General features: G+C 42.4%; 1 long non-coding RNA gene across 1 annotated transcript; it reads left to right on the top strand.

Moving 5' to 3' along the window:
• Positions 1-3980: 3980 nt before the first annotated feature.
• On the top strand, positions 3981-14843 carry LOC134348866 (uncharacterized). The gene is made up of 3 exons (XR_010018502.1): positions 3981-4253; positions 5375-5420; positions 14036-14843. It is a non-coding gene; the product is annotated as an uncharacterized LOC134348866 (long non-coding RNA).
• Positions 14844-15054: the final 211 nt, after the last annotated feature.

Here is a 15054-nt window from a genome sequence, read left to right as displayed (position 1 = left end):
ACAGGGCTTCATATATCAAGTAAAGGACATTCAGCTCTGTAGTAGGGAGTACTGGGAGACTTGTGAACTTAAAGTGTGAAAGCCCCCTCTAAGAGTTCAGAACTAAGTAACTCTCATAACGCTGAAAATCAATTGTAATATCAATTGAAAGTCCATACAAAGCACAGCATAATATTTATTTACAACTTTAAAACAATTTTTAAACTCCTCTGGTATCTTCTGGTACAATGAATATAAGTTGGAGTTTGCCACTAACACAATGGCTGTTTGATTCCAATGGAATGCCAGGACAGTGCAGTAATTATTACTGCTTATGTCTTCAATTTATATGTCCCAGCAAAATCCCAGTGTCCTTCACCTCCTAACAATAAACAGGTTACCTGCACTGCGGAAGTGACTTCAAGTGTTTCTTCAGTTGTGTGAATGGCTGTCAGATTTATCAAAATATGACTGGAAGGATTTTTGCTTTGAAATAACTATTAACAATGTTTTTTTTAACCTTTAGCATTAATGGGGTAAATGGCAGTGATCCAACTTGCCGACATATCAGGAGGGTCAAATTACACACATCTGAAAGATGTGAAGAGAGATCCATTAGACCATAAAACCACAGGACATGGGGCAGAACTAGGCCGTTCAGTCCATCGCGTCTGCTCTGCCATTCTGTCATTGGCTGATCCATCTCAACTCCATTCTCCTGACTTATTTCTGTAACCTTTGACCCCCCTCTTACTAATCAATCTCCGCTTTAAATATAGCCAATGACTTGGCCTTCACAACCATCTGGGGCACAGAATTCCACTGAATCACCACCATTGATAGAATAAAGGTCGAATATGTATGGCTTGCTACTTCCCTTACATAACCCACTCCCCTAACTGTCAAGCAGTATAACATTGATGCACTATCAATTACTCCAAAAGACTAGAAGTAGAGTAAATACTGAAAGGCTTTTATTAACAGTAAATGGAGCAACGTCCATGCTGAGTATCTGCCCTGGACTGAGGGAGGAGCCCCAACACAATTGCCTTTATTCAGGGGTCTGTGGGAGGAGCCACAGGAGCAGTCAGCAGAGGGGCGTGTCCAGGCACGTCCAGACAGGTAACCCAGTTACAACCTATATACATGGTTTACCACAAACATATTTTTCACTGTTCTCTTTGCAAGGGCTCTGAAGGTCCCTATGATTAGCGTAGGGACTGCACATGATTGGTTTTGCAAAGGTTCTGCTTCTTAATAGGGTGCCTAGAAATGTGTAAAATACAAGCAGTGTTAAAAGTTTCATTTGATTCTCCAAATTATGTATATCAAGTATATGAAGGAAAGGATCCAAAGTACACACATAGGGATATGGAGGGCAATGGTCCCGACGCAGGTCGATGGGAAGAGGCAGTTTAAATGGCTCGGCACAGACTGGATCGGCCGAAGGGCCTGTTTCTGTGCTCTACTTTTCTATGACTCTCTGACTCTACTTCAGCACGTTAGAAAGATTTTGGATGAAATTTCAACAGAACCAAGGCAATGCTCGGAACTCAACCGTGTTGTTCCTGGTGCAACAGGCGCACTCAGTTCAAACCATTTTTCATGAAGTGTATGTACTTTCCTGTAAATGCTTGCAAGAAAGTGAAGCTCAGGGTAGTTAATTCTTACATATAAGTACTTTGATAATAAACTTACTTTGACTTTGACAAAGCCATATATTGATCTCTATATATAAGGGATCTTATTGAATTCAAAGTAAATTTATTAACAAGGTATGCATGTCACAATATACACCCTGGCATTCATAAAAGAACAAGGAAATACAATAGAATCAGTGAAAAGCTACACACAAAGACTGACAAACAACCAATGTGCAAAAGAAAACAAACTGCAGACACAAAAATATAATAATAAATAAGTAAAGAAACAATACTGAGAACATGAGTTGTAGAGTCCTTGAAAGTGAGTCTATCAGTTGTGGAATCAGTTCAGAGTTGAGGTGAGTGAAGTTATCCATGCTGGTTCAGGAGTCTGCTGGCTGAAGGATATTAACTTCCTGAACCTGGTACATAAGGTTCCTCTACTCTCTTCCCAATGGCAGCAGCGAGAAGAGAGTATAGCCAGGGAGTGGGGGTTCTTGCAGCAGCGCTCCTTGTAGATGTGCTCAGAAGTGGGGAGGGCTTGGCTTGTGACAGGCGGGGCTGCATCCAACATTCACCACTTTCTGCAGACATTTTCATTCATGGACATTGCTGTTCTGACTATACAGTACTGTACACACACACAGTGTATATCGCTAGGGTGCCTAAGACTTTTGCACAGTACTGTAGTCATTTTATGTATTGCACTGTACTGCTGCTGCAAAAATAAAACAAATTTCATGACATATGTGAGTGATGATAAGCCTGGTTCTGATACCGGTCTCTATTATGGACTGGGGGTGGGAAGGGGGCAGGGAGAGGGGAATCATGGTTGGGAAAAGGGGAAGCACATCCTGTAAAGATCAATAAACCAATTGTTTGGAATGAAATGACCTTGCCTGGCGTGTCTGCACCCGCACCATCCCCTGTACCTGGCCCTCCCTCTCTGCCATCTGTCCCACATCCCTCCAGCGGCACTCCATCCTCGCCATTCCCAACATCCTGTTCTCCCGCCGGATTTACAAACCCCCTCTCTGCTCCACACTGACAAATACACTACTGTGCAGAAGTCTTAGGCACCCTGGCTATACTGAAAAAAAATATATATATATAAATTCTGCAGGTGCTGGATACCCAAATCCACACACACAAAACGCTGGAGGAAGTCAGCAAGTCGGGCTGCAGCCATGGCAATGAAAAAAAAAGTCAGCGGTTCAGGCCGAGACCCTCGCTGAGTTCCTCCAGCGTTTTGTGGTGTGTCGCTCTGGATAAGCAGCTGAGGTACTGAGCAGGTGGAGGAGCTGTTGGATGGCAGAGAGTCGATGTGGGGCAGTCAGTTTACAAGGGGTCATACCGGACAAGAAGGTTCAACATGGATGCGGACGGCTTCACAACGCTATAAAAGTCTACTACATGGCATTTACCCAATCAGGGGAACCACGGCAGAGCTGTAGAAACAAGTCCAATAAGTGAATAAAAAGGCATTTATTACTTCTTTCCTTTAAAGTTTAATATTTATACATTAACTGGAGCATCACTACATTAACATTACCACGCTCCCAACACTGCCTTGGCAATAATGGTTTCTTTAATTTAGAATTGTAACCAAGAATTTAAACAAGTTAAAAGATTTGACCTTCATTGCAAGCCTGCTATGAAAATGTGGTCCAAACGATTTCTGAAATTTTATAAATATGTTACCGGAGCCAATCACTGCCGATCACAGTCAAGGCTTTGGGGAAACAAAACGGTGACAGAACTGTATTCCAAAACACTAATAAAAATCTAAGAATCCCATGTCATAAAAATGGGATTTGATTTATACGGTCGCCATAAACCAGGGGCTTGATTATAAACAACAAGATCAGGGAATGCTGCACACCAGTCCCCAAAAGGACTGGGATTAAAAAAAAATCCGGGAATCCCGTGCCGCAGAAAGGGAATTTGATTTTAAAACGCGATAGACTCCTGCCCCGGTTAACAGGACCGGATCAGCCTTTTCATGTAAAAGGCTTTACATTTCAACTGTTTGCAAATGCAAGTCAAGATCAGGGCATTCACTAGGGAGCGGGGTGTGCTAAAGACAAAAGTGTATATTTTATTGAGTCAAATTATGGCAGGGTTGGTAATCTCCACCCTCTCCGAATGTCTTCAAATGTTTTGATGTATCAATATATTTTCAGTTAGCAAACATAAAGTTTGGTGCGAATGCAAAGGGAGAGATATATTGGAATTTGACCCAATCTCTCAACATGTCAAAGAGCTGGGGGCGGGAGGAACAATAAGCGCTTGCGATTGTTTAACAATCGGAGAGAGTAAACAATGATTAACATATTCGACTTCCAAGTAGGGCGAGCAACAACTCAGAAAAGGCTAAAAAAAATCCAGTTAGACGACGTAAATTAATTTATTAAAAAAAAAGTCGGCGCTGTCTATTTGAACAGGTCAGAATACAGACTGTGGGATCGGGGGCCAATATTTAGGTAGCAGTGCGGGAGAGTGAAGCTGAATGGGCTGAGTTTGTCTGTGTTGGGAGGGGTAAGCTGAATTCTTTCTTTAAGCAGCGCTTGATACAGACGGCCCGCCTGGCAGGCGCCCCGAGCCTCACAAAAGGACAGGATGTGTTCATTTGTAAGTAAACCACAGAACGGAAATTATTGTAATTTTCTCTAAAGTATCCTACTGTCTGCTCTTCGCCGCACCCCCACCCCGACTCCTCCCCTGCATACAGAGGCAGAAGGGAAGAGGAGAAAAGGGCTCCGTTTAAACGGGCTGCGATGTTTATCCATGAGTCAAAGTCCAAACTTTTAAAATGCAGAAATAAAAATTTAGGAACTGCTAAATGCCTTTCTCACTTGTTATAAACAGCCCTAGTTAGAAGTAAAATAAAACAGAACGCCTAAACCAAGGCTGCGAATGGAACACACCGTATTATTTTCCCTGATTGAATACTGCAAAATCATTTACCAATTAACATGGTTTGAATTAAAACAGCATTTTGATATTTCTACTCCTGTTTTCGTTATAGATCCCTCAAGTTAAATTGAGTCTTTTCATATTTAAAAGAAAATAAACGCGTCTTACTTTACAGCGAGGAAGAATAAAATTATATTTAACACTACGTTTAAAGTAACAGGACGGAATGATAACGTTGCATAACCATTAAATCGGATCCGGATGTTTATAGAGAAGATAAATTAGAACGCTCACAATCTTTATTTTGTTTTATTTCCGACTTGATGGTTGCCAAAACAAGAGGAAAAAGTGTTGGCGAGCGTACGCTGCAAAGAAAATTTGGTTCACGAGTTGAACATGCATAACTTGTGTGTGAGGGGAGGGTGGGAGGAAGGATTCTTATTTTTCACGCACAAATACAAACTAGGAATATCACTAAACTTACAACGGCGCGTTTTAAAGACGAAGTTTGCACGCATATTTGCCTGTTCCGCACAGATTAGATTTTAACATTAATTTTGGACTAAGTGCTATCAATTCCAGCGCCGTTTCTTTTAAAAGTGGCTGAGATCAAGAGATGACCCACCGCCCCGCTCACAGTAGAGGAAGGATTGCTTTAAGAATTTCTGAACTCACCGTGAAACTTGAGCAAGGAGGTTGGCGAGCGGATCTTGGGAGTTCGTCACTCTTTCTTTCGATTGGTCTTGTGCGCTTTCCCAACCGATAAGAGTCGCCATGTATCGATCGCCGCTGTTTATTGTTAGCGTACTGTCGCTGTCAATCTTTTTTTTTCACAGCCCGGAAGAATCGGGGACTATACAAACACGAGGGATGGGAGGAGAGGTGATATATCGTCCAATAACAACAAATACACCATTCTTGTACTTAGCAGCAATGAATTGGGTCAGACCGTTTTCATTCACTGAACAGTTTTTGTTCCAGCCGAGGTGAATTTTGTGCTTGAGCTAGTTGAAACTTTGGTAGAAAGAGCGAAAGAGAACATTGGGAGAGGAAAGAGTTAAAATTTTGAACAAACCGTACCAAGCACATATGAAGGGATTTTTTTTCCAAATGCAGAGAATTGTTACAATCTGACAACAGACAATCTCTGACAAACAATCAATTGGAGAGGTATTTGAAAAAAATAACTTGCAAGGCGATGAGGAATGAGCGAATTGCTAGCATTGACTCAATGACTTCCGTCGGTGCAGTCACAATTCACTGATGTCGTCTCATTCGGAAATTTGTACAGACCTGAGCACAATAATCCAGGCTAGCGTTGTACCAGGTGATAACTGAAAATGATCATTTTATTTTGAGGGAGCGAGATTTTGTCTGATCTCTTGCATTGGAAGTACAGTAAACGAACTCGTGGTATCACTTAAGAGCAAGGGGATTACTCCAACTAATATTTATTACTCGCTCAACATCATAAGATATGGGAGAAGGAGTAGGCGATTTGGCCCATGGAGCATGCTCCGCCATTCGAACATGGCTGTTTTAAAGTTCAAAGTAAATTTATTGTCAAAGTACATGTATTAGCCCTATTGCCTTCTCCCCATAACCTTTTACGCCGTTACTAATTCAGTACCCGTCAATCTCTGCTTTAAATATACCCAGTGATTTGGCCTCCACAGCCATCTGTGGCTATGAATTCTATGGATTCACCGGCCTCGGGCTAAAAACTTCCTCTGCCCATTTTAGAGTACTGTTGTTGGAGAGCTAGCACTGTGGGAAGTGTTAGCTTTTACATAAGCCGTTCAGCTGACGATCGGAACACCTGCTTATTCAGGTGAATGTCTTTACATCGTACGATGCCATTCAAAGTGCTTCCTGTTGTCTCTGCAGGGTTCATCATTCCCAATACTTTCACTGGTTATGTAGCTAGCTGCTTGCGGAGATGGTGCTGAATGCAAATTAGGCATTGTGCTCCGATCACATCAGTGATGGCCCTTCAAATGTATCTCTAAACAGCAGAGCGCTAAGGTACAGTTTCCTGCTTTGGAGGTATGGATGTCCACCAGCCAAATCTGACCTTTAAAATTAATTTACAATTCTAAATATGCTGTTCAAAATTTTATGTTTTAACCAAGAAATGGCCTTCAAACCCTGACAATCAAAAAAAATCAAGGCCTTCCATCTTTGCTTGTGATAACGTTTAATCTCTGATATGTCTAGTTGAATAATTTTTCTCAGCATTGTTGGCTCATTTTTCTCTACGTGCAAAACTGGGAGGCCGAGATCTATTGGTATCAGCAAACTTTTTTGTATTCATTCAGTTAGTTTCTGGGATGCAGGTGTAACCGGGAAAGCCACCCTTGTTCCCATTCCAAAATACTCCTGAGTCGCGGGTGGGGAGGAGGCTGCCCTCATGAACCACTGCAGTGTTTCTGGCGAAGATATTCCCCCAATAATGTTGGGTAGGCAGTACCAGAGATCTGGCTGAGCGATGAAGGGACAGTGATATATTTCTAAATCAGCCTGGTGCGTGAATTTGAAATGAACCATCCAGGTATAGTGTTTGCTGCGTGTGGTAGATGTTTGGAAGGAGGAGTTGGAGGACTCTTGATGTGTGACTACTGTGTATGTTGTAAATCGGAATAAGCACATCTTCGGTTTAAAGCCTTATCCACCTTCCACTGCATGGCACTCTAGCAACGCTAGTATGAATCCCACCACCCCAGGCCATGCTCTTTTCTCGCTGCTGCCATTAGGTAGAAGGAACAAGATCCTCAGGACTTGCAACAGCAGGTTCAAGAACAGTTACTACCCCCAACCTTCAGGCTCTTGACTAAAAGGAGATAACACTTGCCCCATTCATTGAAATGTTCCTACAAACAATGATCTCACTTTAAGGACTCTTTATCTCATTATCTCGTGCTCTTGGTATTTGTTGCTATTTATTTATATTTGCATTGGCACAGCTTGTTACCTTCTGTGCTCTGGTTGATCTTTCATTGATCCTGTTATAGTCACTGTTCACAGTATGCCCACAGGAAAATGAATCTCAGGGTTTTACTGTATATGGTGACATCTATGTACTTTGATAATAAAATTCACTTTGAACTTTGAAAATGATCAGGCAGTGAATTGAAACAATAATTAGTGTATTTGGTGCATCAGTGGTAGGGAGAATTAATGTTTAGTCAAAGCCAAAGTAAATTTACTATCGAAGAACATAAATGTTAACATATACCATCCTGATATTCCTAATCCAAGCATCAGCAAGTTGAGGTGGAGAAGTTTCTGAGTTCTGGAGATCCCAAGAGTGATGGCATCTAGAGTTTACCATCTAATAGTCACCTATTGCGGTAAGGTCAGGAAGGAGTTTCCAGACAAAGATTCAAGATTCAAAGATTCAAAGATTCAAAAAACTTTATTGTCATTCTAACTGTACATCAGCTCTGCAGGGCAGAATGAGACAGCATTTCGCAGGAGCAGTGCAATCATAACATAACAAACGCAACACTAAAGAATAAACATAACAATAAATAGTAAAACACAACAGCCACATGTCGGTTAAAATCAAGTTCTAAGTGTCCAGTGCAAGTTCTAAGTGTCCAAAGCAGAGTCAGGTGGAGCAGCTATTTAGCAGTCTGACTGCCTGTGGGAGGAAGCTGTTTAGTAGCCTTGTGGTTTTAGTTTTGATGTTCTTGTAACATTTGCCTGATGGCAGAAGAACAAACAGTTCATGGAGAGGGTGTGAAGCGTCTTTAATGATGTACTGTGTCTTCTGGAGTCATTGACTCTGAAAGAGGTCTTGGACAGAAGGTAGGGAGACCCCAATAACCTTCTCTGCTCCCCTAACCACCGTCTGCAAGGTTTTTTTGTCGACAGCACTGCAGCTGGAGTACCAGGTTGTGATGCAAAAGGTCAGCACACTCTCAACCACGCCTCTGTGGAATGTAGTTAAGATGTTGGTGGGGAGTGATGCTTATTTAAGCTTCCTCAGAAAGTGCAATCTCTGCTGGGCCCATTTCACAATCCCAGTGGTGTTCCTGGACCAGGTGAGATTGTCCGAGATCTGCACCCCAAGGAACTTGATGTTTTCCACTCTCTGCACTGTGGAGCCGCTGTTCCAACCAAGACCTCAGCGGTGGAGGTGGCGGAAGATGATGGTACATCACAATGACAGTGAAGGTGGAGGAAGGCTGAGGCAATGAAGGGTCCCAGTTGTCTTGCGTTCCACGCCACTGGACCTACCTCAGCCCTATCTGCCGAGGACTGTGTGGTTTTTGACTATGCACTGGCCTCCTCATGTTAAACAAAGTCACACACAGGCTTTCTCCATGAAGAGAATCCATCATAACATCCCGAGTATGTGGATCCAGGACTGGGCTCTACAGCCACTTGAGGATCCACCAATAGATAACCCCTTAGAAGCACATCATGCTTGACGTGCGATCGCACTACAGTAATTTTCTTACAGGAAAATAAATACAATAGAATTTATAAAAAGCTATACATGAAGACTGACAAACAACCAATGTGCAAAGGAGGTAAATTGTGCAAATATATGAATAATACTGAGAACATGAGTTGTAGAGTCCTTTAGAGGAAGTTCGTTATGTTGTTGAATCAGTTCAGTGTTGAGGTGAACGAAGTTATCCACGCTGGTGCAGGAGCCTGATGGTTGCAGGGTAATAACTGTTCCTGAACCTGGTGGTGTGGTACGTAGTAGTGAGAAGAGAGCATGACCTGGATGGTGATGGTCCTTGTTGATGGATGCTGCTCCCTTGCGTGAGCACCCTTTGTAAGTGTGTTCAATGGTGGGGAGGGCAATGGTGATGGACTGGGCTGCATCCGTCATTTTCTGTAGACTTTTCTGTTCCTGGACAATGGTTTAGTGTGATAGTCAAGGTATTAATCATGCAGGCTGCTGGTCCTGGATGACAGTGAGCACCTTAAGTCCTGTTGGAGCTTCACTCATCCAGGCGTGCGGAGAGCATTACATCACACTCCTTGTGAATGATGGAATGTCATTGGGGTGGCAGGAGATGACTCACTCATTGCGGGATATATATCTGATCTGCTCTTGTAACCATGGTATTATGTGGCTGGTCCAGCTGAGAATCTGTTCATAGAACACAGAACATTACAGCATCATACAGGCCCTTCAGCCCACGATGTTATGCCAACCTTTAAACCGGCTCCAAGATCAATCTAATCCTGTCCTCTCACATGGCCCTTCATTTTTTTTTCATCCATGTTCCTAAAATCTCACAAATGTACCTGCTTCTACTACCAACCCTGGCAGTGCATTCCACACATTTACTACATTCCGTGTAAGAAAACCCTACCTCTGGCATGCCCCCTATACTGCCCTCCAATCACCTTGCAAAAACCCAGGATTCCATTGGAATTATTTACCCCCCCACCCCACACCTTCTTTGCCAGTAAAGTAAGCGTTGGTTGTCATCCCCATTCTCTGCAACAGCTTGCCAAGATATCTTAATATCTTTTGTAGCACTCCTCAAATGTGCAACTCCTATCACATCGAAGACTATTTCTTTTCACACTTCCTTGGGATTGAGGACGATTTGAAGAACATAGGTTTCCTCTCTTTCTGACTTTGGTAGTCGTCACCAAGATGGATCATTTTGTCTCCGGTTGGCATCTGGGCCAGTTATTGCTCAGTAGAATTGTTAATATAGGCAGTCCCTTGCAATCCCGGCAATCTAGGTTCTATCCTGACGTCAGCTGCTGTCTGCTTGGAGCTCAGGGGTCCTGCCTGTGACCATCTGGGTGTTTCAGCTTCCACACCCCAAACGTGTGCAGCTTGATCCATTAATTGGCCACACTAAATTGTCCCTAATGTGCAGGTCAGGGATTCCCAACCTTTATTCTGTCAAGGGATCTGTGGACCCCAGGTTGGGAATCCTGGTGTAGATGAGTGGTAATGTTTTGGTGGACTTGACAGAAAACGAAGGGAGAATGAAGTGAGATGACTGTAGAATTAGGGTAAATGGATGTCGCCTGATCGCCAGCATGGGCTCGGTGTGTGGTAGGGCCCGTTTCCGTGCTGAATGGCTTCAAGAATTCCATTTTGGTTCTGTTGCTGAGCAGGAAGCTGGTGTGACATTTGCTTGGCCCCTTGTGCATGTCTGTGACACCAAACTATTCTCCTTGATGAACCAGTGCTACAAAGGCAGCAGTCCCCCTTCTGGTGGTCCTTCCAGGAACAGGTGTACCGCCACAGTCTCAGCCTATCTTCTCTCAGTAAGGATAGCAATATAGCTCCTGACTTCTCTGGCTTTTTGGACAATTCAGATCAGTTGCTGCGGAGGGATATCTATGTTTTGTGAAGATCACCACGAGGGCCCTTGGAATATTGTGCGCAGCTCTGGTCTTCTCATGTGAAAGCATGTGGAAGCTTTAGCGAGGTTGCAGAGGAGATTCACCAGGATGCTGCCTGGACTAGAGAGCATATCCCGTGAGAGTAGTCTCAGCGAGCTGGGGCTTTTCTCTTTGCAGCAAAGGATGAAAGCTGACTTGATAGAAGATGATCAAAGGCACTGAAAGAGTGGACAGCCTAAGACTGTTTCCCAGGGCAGAAATGGCTAATATGAGGGGGCATAATTTTAAGATGGTTTGAGGAAAGTGTAGGGCATGTGCGAGGTAAGGTTTATATACAGTGAGTAGTAGTTACGTGGAATGCGCTGCTGGGGCGGTGGTAGAAGCAAATTTAAGAAACTCTTAGATAGGCACATGGATGATAGAAAATTTGAGGGCTATGTAAGAGGAAAGGGTTAGATTGATCTTCGCATATGTTAAAAGGTCAGCACAATATTGTGGGCTGAAGGGCCTGTACTGTGCTGTAGTGTTCTATGTTGTATTCCAGAGCTCAGACTTCATTTTGTGGGGCGAGACGTGCCTGTGTGTGACTTTTGGCATGAATTAGCTGCTGCAGAACCACTACACCATGGCCGTGATAGACTGAAAGTCTTGGCCAATGGCACGGTGGGCCAGGACAAATGGGAACCTGGCTCTTCGCCATAGGATTAGTTCAAACGCATGTTGGACGCAATTACCCTGGTACACTCTGCCCAAATGTCTGTTCGCAGCACGTGTGCGCACGCGCGCAAAGAACTTTCACATTCTGCCCACAGCCTCTCAGCACTCACCAAATACCCCTATTCCTCCACTGCCCTGCCATTTTGTTGCTTTTGTTTTGTTGTTGTTCCTGCTTGTGTTGTTCTGTGGATGAAATGTTGCTGGAATGTGTGGCGACATTTGCAGGCTGTTCCCCCCGTACATCCTTGAGTGTGCTAGTCATTTACGCAAACACTGCCTTTTACTGAGCAGCGCACACAGAATGCTGGAGGAACGCAGCAGCGTTTTACTGTATGTTTTGATGTACTGTACTTGGGATAAATAGACCTGGATTTGAAAGGAACCAAAGAGGTGGGAAGATAATATGTACAAATAACTAAGGGACAATTGTAGGACAGGTATCATCCGATTCTTCACTCAGTGAGTGAAGACAACAGATGGAATTGATTTGACTTGATGAAATTGATTTCCAGTGACTGGTAAAACCATAAGTCATGGATTCATTTGTAAAAAACCGGCTAGATGTTTCACAAAATTAACTATTTCCAGGAGATTTATTCCCGAGTGACTACATGAGGAGAGTTCTCACTATTGCCTTGACCAGCTCTTCTCCCTTGATCGACATCACTAAAGCAGATGATTTTGTCATCGACACATTGATGTTTGTGGTAACTTGCAAATTAGCCTCTGTTTTTCTGCAGTAAAACAGGGATTACATTTCAAAAGTACTGTACTTAAATAGTTGTAACACATCTGTGTGGCACCTCGCGAAAGGGATGTGAAAAACGCCATGAAAATGCAGGATGTTTTTCCCATACGTTCGCTCTCATTTAACGTTGTGTATCTATCATGTACCTGTTAATTTAAAAATCATCATACCCAAAGTGATCATAGACCAGCATAGGGAATTGCTGGCCAGGATAAAGGTTGAGAGGAACTTTCAAGACATTTGAGAGTGATGTTCATACAGCAAAGGAAAGAATGTAGCAGATTATATCTTTTTTAAGTGTCATGAAACACATTGCAACTGGGTTTCTTTTACACTTTAGGAAACTTCACACATATTATTATGTGTGAATATTGCACAATGGTTTTCTCTTTTGAAGCTTTAATTAAGTACAGTATACGTATTTTTTTCCAATATTATTGCCACTGTCTTTCACTGTGTAAGCATATCCCAAGTTGCTTCTCAGCCAGCAAAGTATTTTAGAAATCTTTTCAATGTTATAATGTTAAAAATACGGTAGCCAATTTCACAACAAAATCCTGTAAACAATCATGTAATTAATTCTTCATTATTGTTGAGGAAGAGGTGAATACTGACCAGGACACCTTGGAGAAGTCCTTCTTTTTTCTATGAGACAGTGTGATGGGAATCTTTGTATTCAGTTTAGAGGATAGGCAGAGTGTTGAATTAATATCTCATCAAACAGGAGCACTTTCAAAAGCGCCTCCTTTTCTCACTACATTCCAGGAATGTTTCCCCTTCCCTAATGCAATGCCGTATGAAAAATTCTGCGGGGGAAATCTATGGGTTTATTTATTTATATTTAGAGATGCAGCACCTTAATTTAGAGTAGCCCCTTCCAACCCAGCAAGTCAAGTGTACTACCATTTAAATGTATGTATGTATACCGTCAAACAAGACAACATTCCTCCGAACCAGGGTATAAAACACTGTAGTATACATAACACACATGAACACACAATAACTAATAAAAGTAAGAATGAAATCTGCAGATGGATTACACATAAACAAACTAAAGAGCATAAATTAAATATTGTAAGGTACAGAACAGATTAGCTGATGACACTTCAAATGTGATGCAGCAGGGAGCCTGAGGGAAGAAACTGTTTCCCATCCTAACCATTCTTGTTTTTATAACCCCTCGTGTAATCACAGGACAATTTACAATGTCTAACTAATCGAGTAATCGGGTACGTCTTTGGACTGTGGCAGGTGGCCTGAGCAACCCGAGGAAACTCATGCGCACAAGGGAAGAACGTAGACACTTCCCTACAGAGGACACCGGAATTGAACTGCCAACTCTCACACCCCGAACTGTAATAGCATCGTGCTAACCACAACGCTACCGTGGCGCCCCCTTGCCGTCAGATTGGGTACATTTAAAGTGGAGGTTGTTAAATTCTTGCTTAGTTAAGGTGTCAAACGTTATTGGGAAAATGCAGGAAAAACAGCTTGAGAGGGACAATAATAATAAATCAGCCATGGTTGAATGGTGCAGCAGACTCGATGGGCAAAATGGCCTAATTCTGCTCCAATATATTATGAGCTTATGAAATGTCAGTCAATGACCTGAACCTTACTCTAAATGTTCAAGGTACATTTATTATCAAAGTATGTATCAATTATACAACCTTGAGATACATCTATCTCCTTACAGGCAGCTACAAAACAAGAAACCTGAAATAACCCATTAACAAAAAAGTCTACAAACGCGCAATGAGAGAGTGAGCAGCTTCAAGTTCCTGGGTGTCAAGATCTCTGAGGATCTAACCTGGTCCCAACACGTCGATGTAGTTACAAAGAAGGCAAAACAGCGGCTATACTTCATTAGGAGTTTGAAGAGATTTGGCATTTCAACAAATACTCTCAAAAATTTCTATAGTCGTGCCATGGAGAGCATTCTGACAGGCTGCATCACTGTCTGGTATGGAGGGGCTACTGCACAGGACTGAAAGAAGCTGCAGAAGGTTGTAAATCTAGTCAGCTCCATCTTGGGTACTAGTCTACAAAGTACCCAGGACATCTTTAGGGAGCGATGTCTCAGAAAGGCAGCGTCCATTTTTAAGGACCTCCAGCATCCAGGGCATGCCCTTTTCTCACTGTTATCATCAGGTAGGAGGTACCGAAGCCTAAAGGCACACACTCAGCGATTCAGGAACAGCTTCTTCCCCTCTGTCACCCGATTCTGAAATGGACATTGAATTTTTGGACAACCATCTCACTTTTTAAAAATATACAGTATTTCTGTTTTTACATGGTTTTTTAAAACTATTCAATATACATAATTGATTTACTTGTTTATTATTATTATTATTATTTTATTTTTTTTTCTCTGCTAGATTATGTATTACATTGAACTGCTGCTGCTAAGTTAACAAATTTCACGTCACATGCTGGTGATAATAAATCTGATTCTGATTCTGATTCTATGGTTTTAATGCACCCAACAGATTAGGAGAATGGACAAAGAAATGGCAAAAAAATATATAGTGCTGGGAAGTGTATGGTCATGCACTTTGGTTGAAGAAATAGAAGGGTAGACTATTTTCTAAAGGGAGAGAAAATTTAAAAATCTGAGGCATGAAGGTACTTGGGAATCCTTGTGTAGGATTCACTCAAGGTTAATTTGCAGGTTGAGTCTATGGTGAGGAATGTAAATGTGATGTTAGCATTCAT

The sequence above is a fragment of the Mobula hypostoma genome, chromosome 7 (assembly GCF_963921235.1).
Source record: "Mobula hypostoma chromosome 7, sMobHyp1.1, whole genome shotgun sequence".
Classification (NCBI taxonomy): domain Eukaryota; kingdom Metazoa; phylum Chordata; class Chondrichthyes; order Myliobatiformes; family Myliobatidae; genus Mobula; species Mobula hypostoma.
Note: the sequence above shows the minus strand (reverse complement) of the source record. Positions and strands in the feature narration are given on the sequence as shown.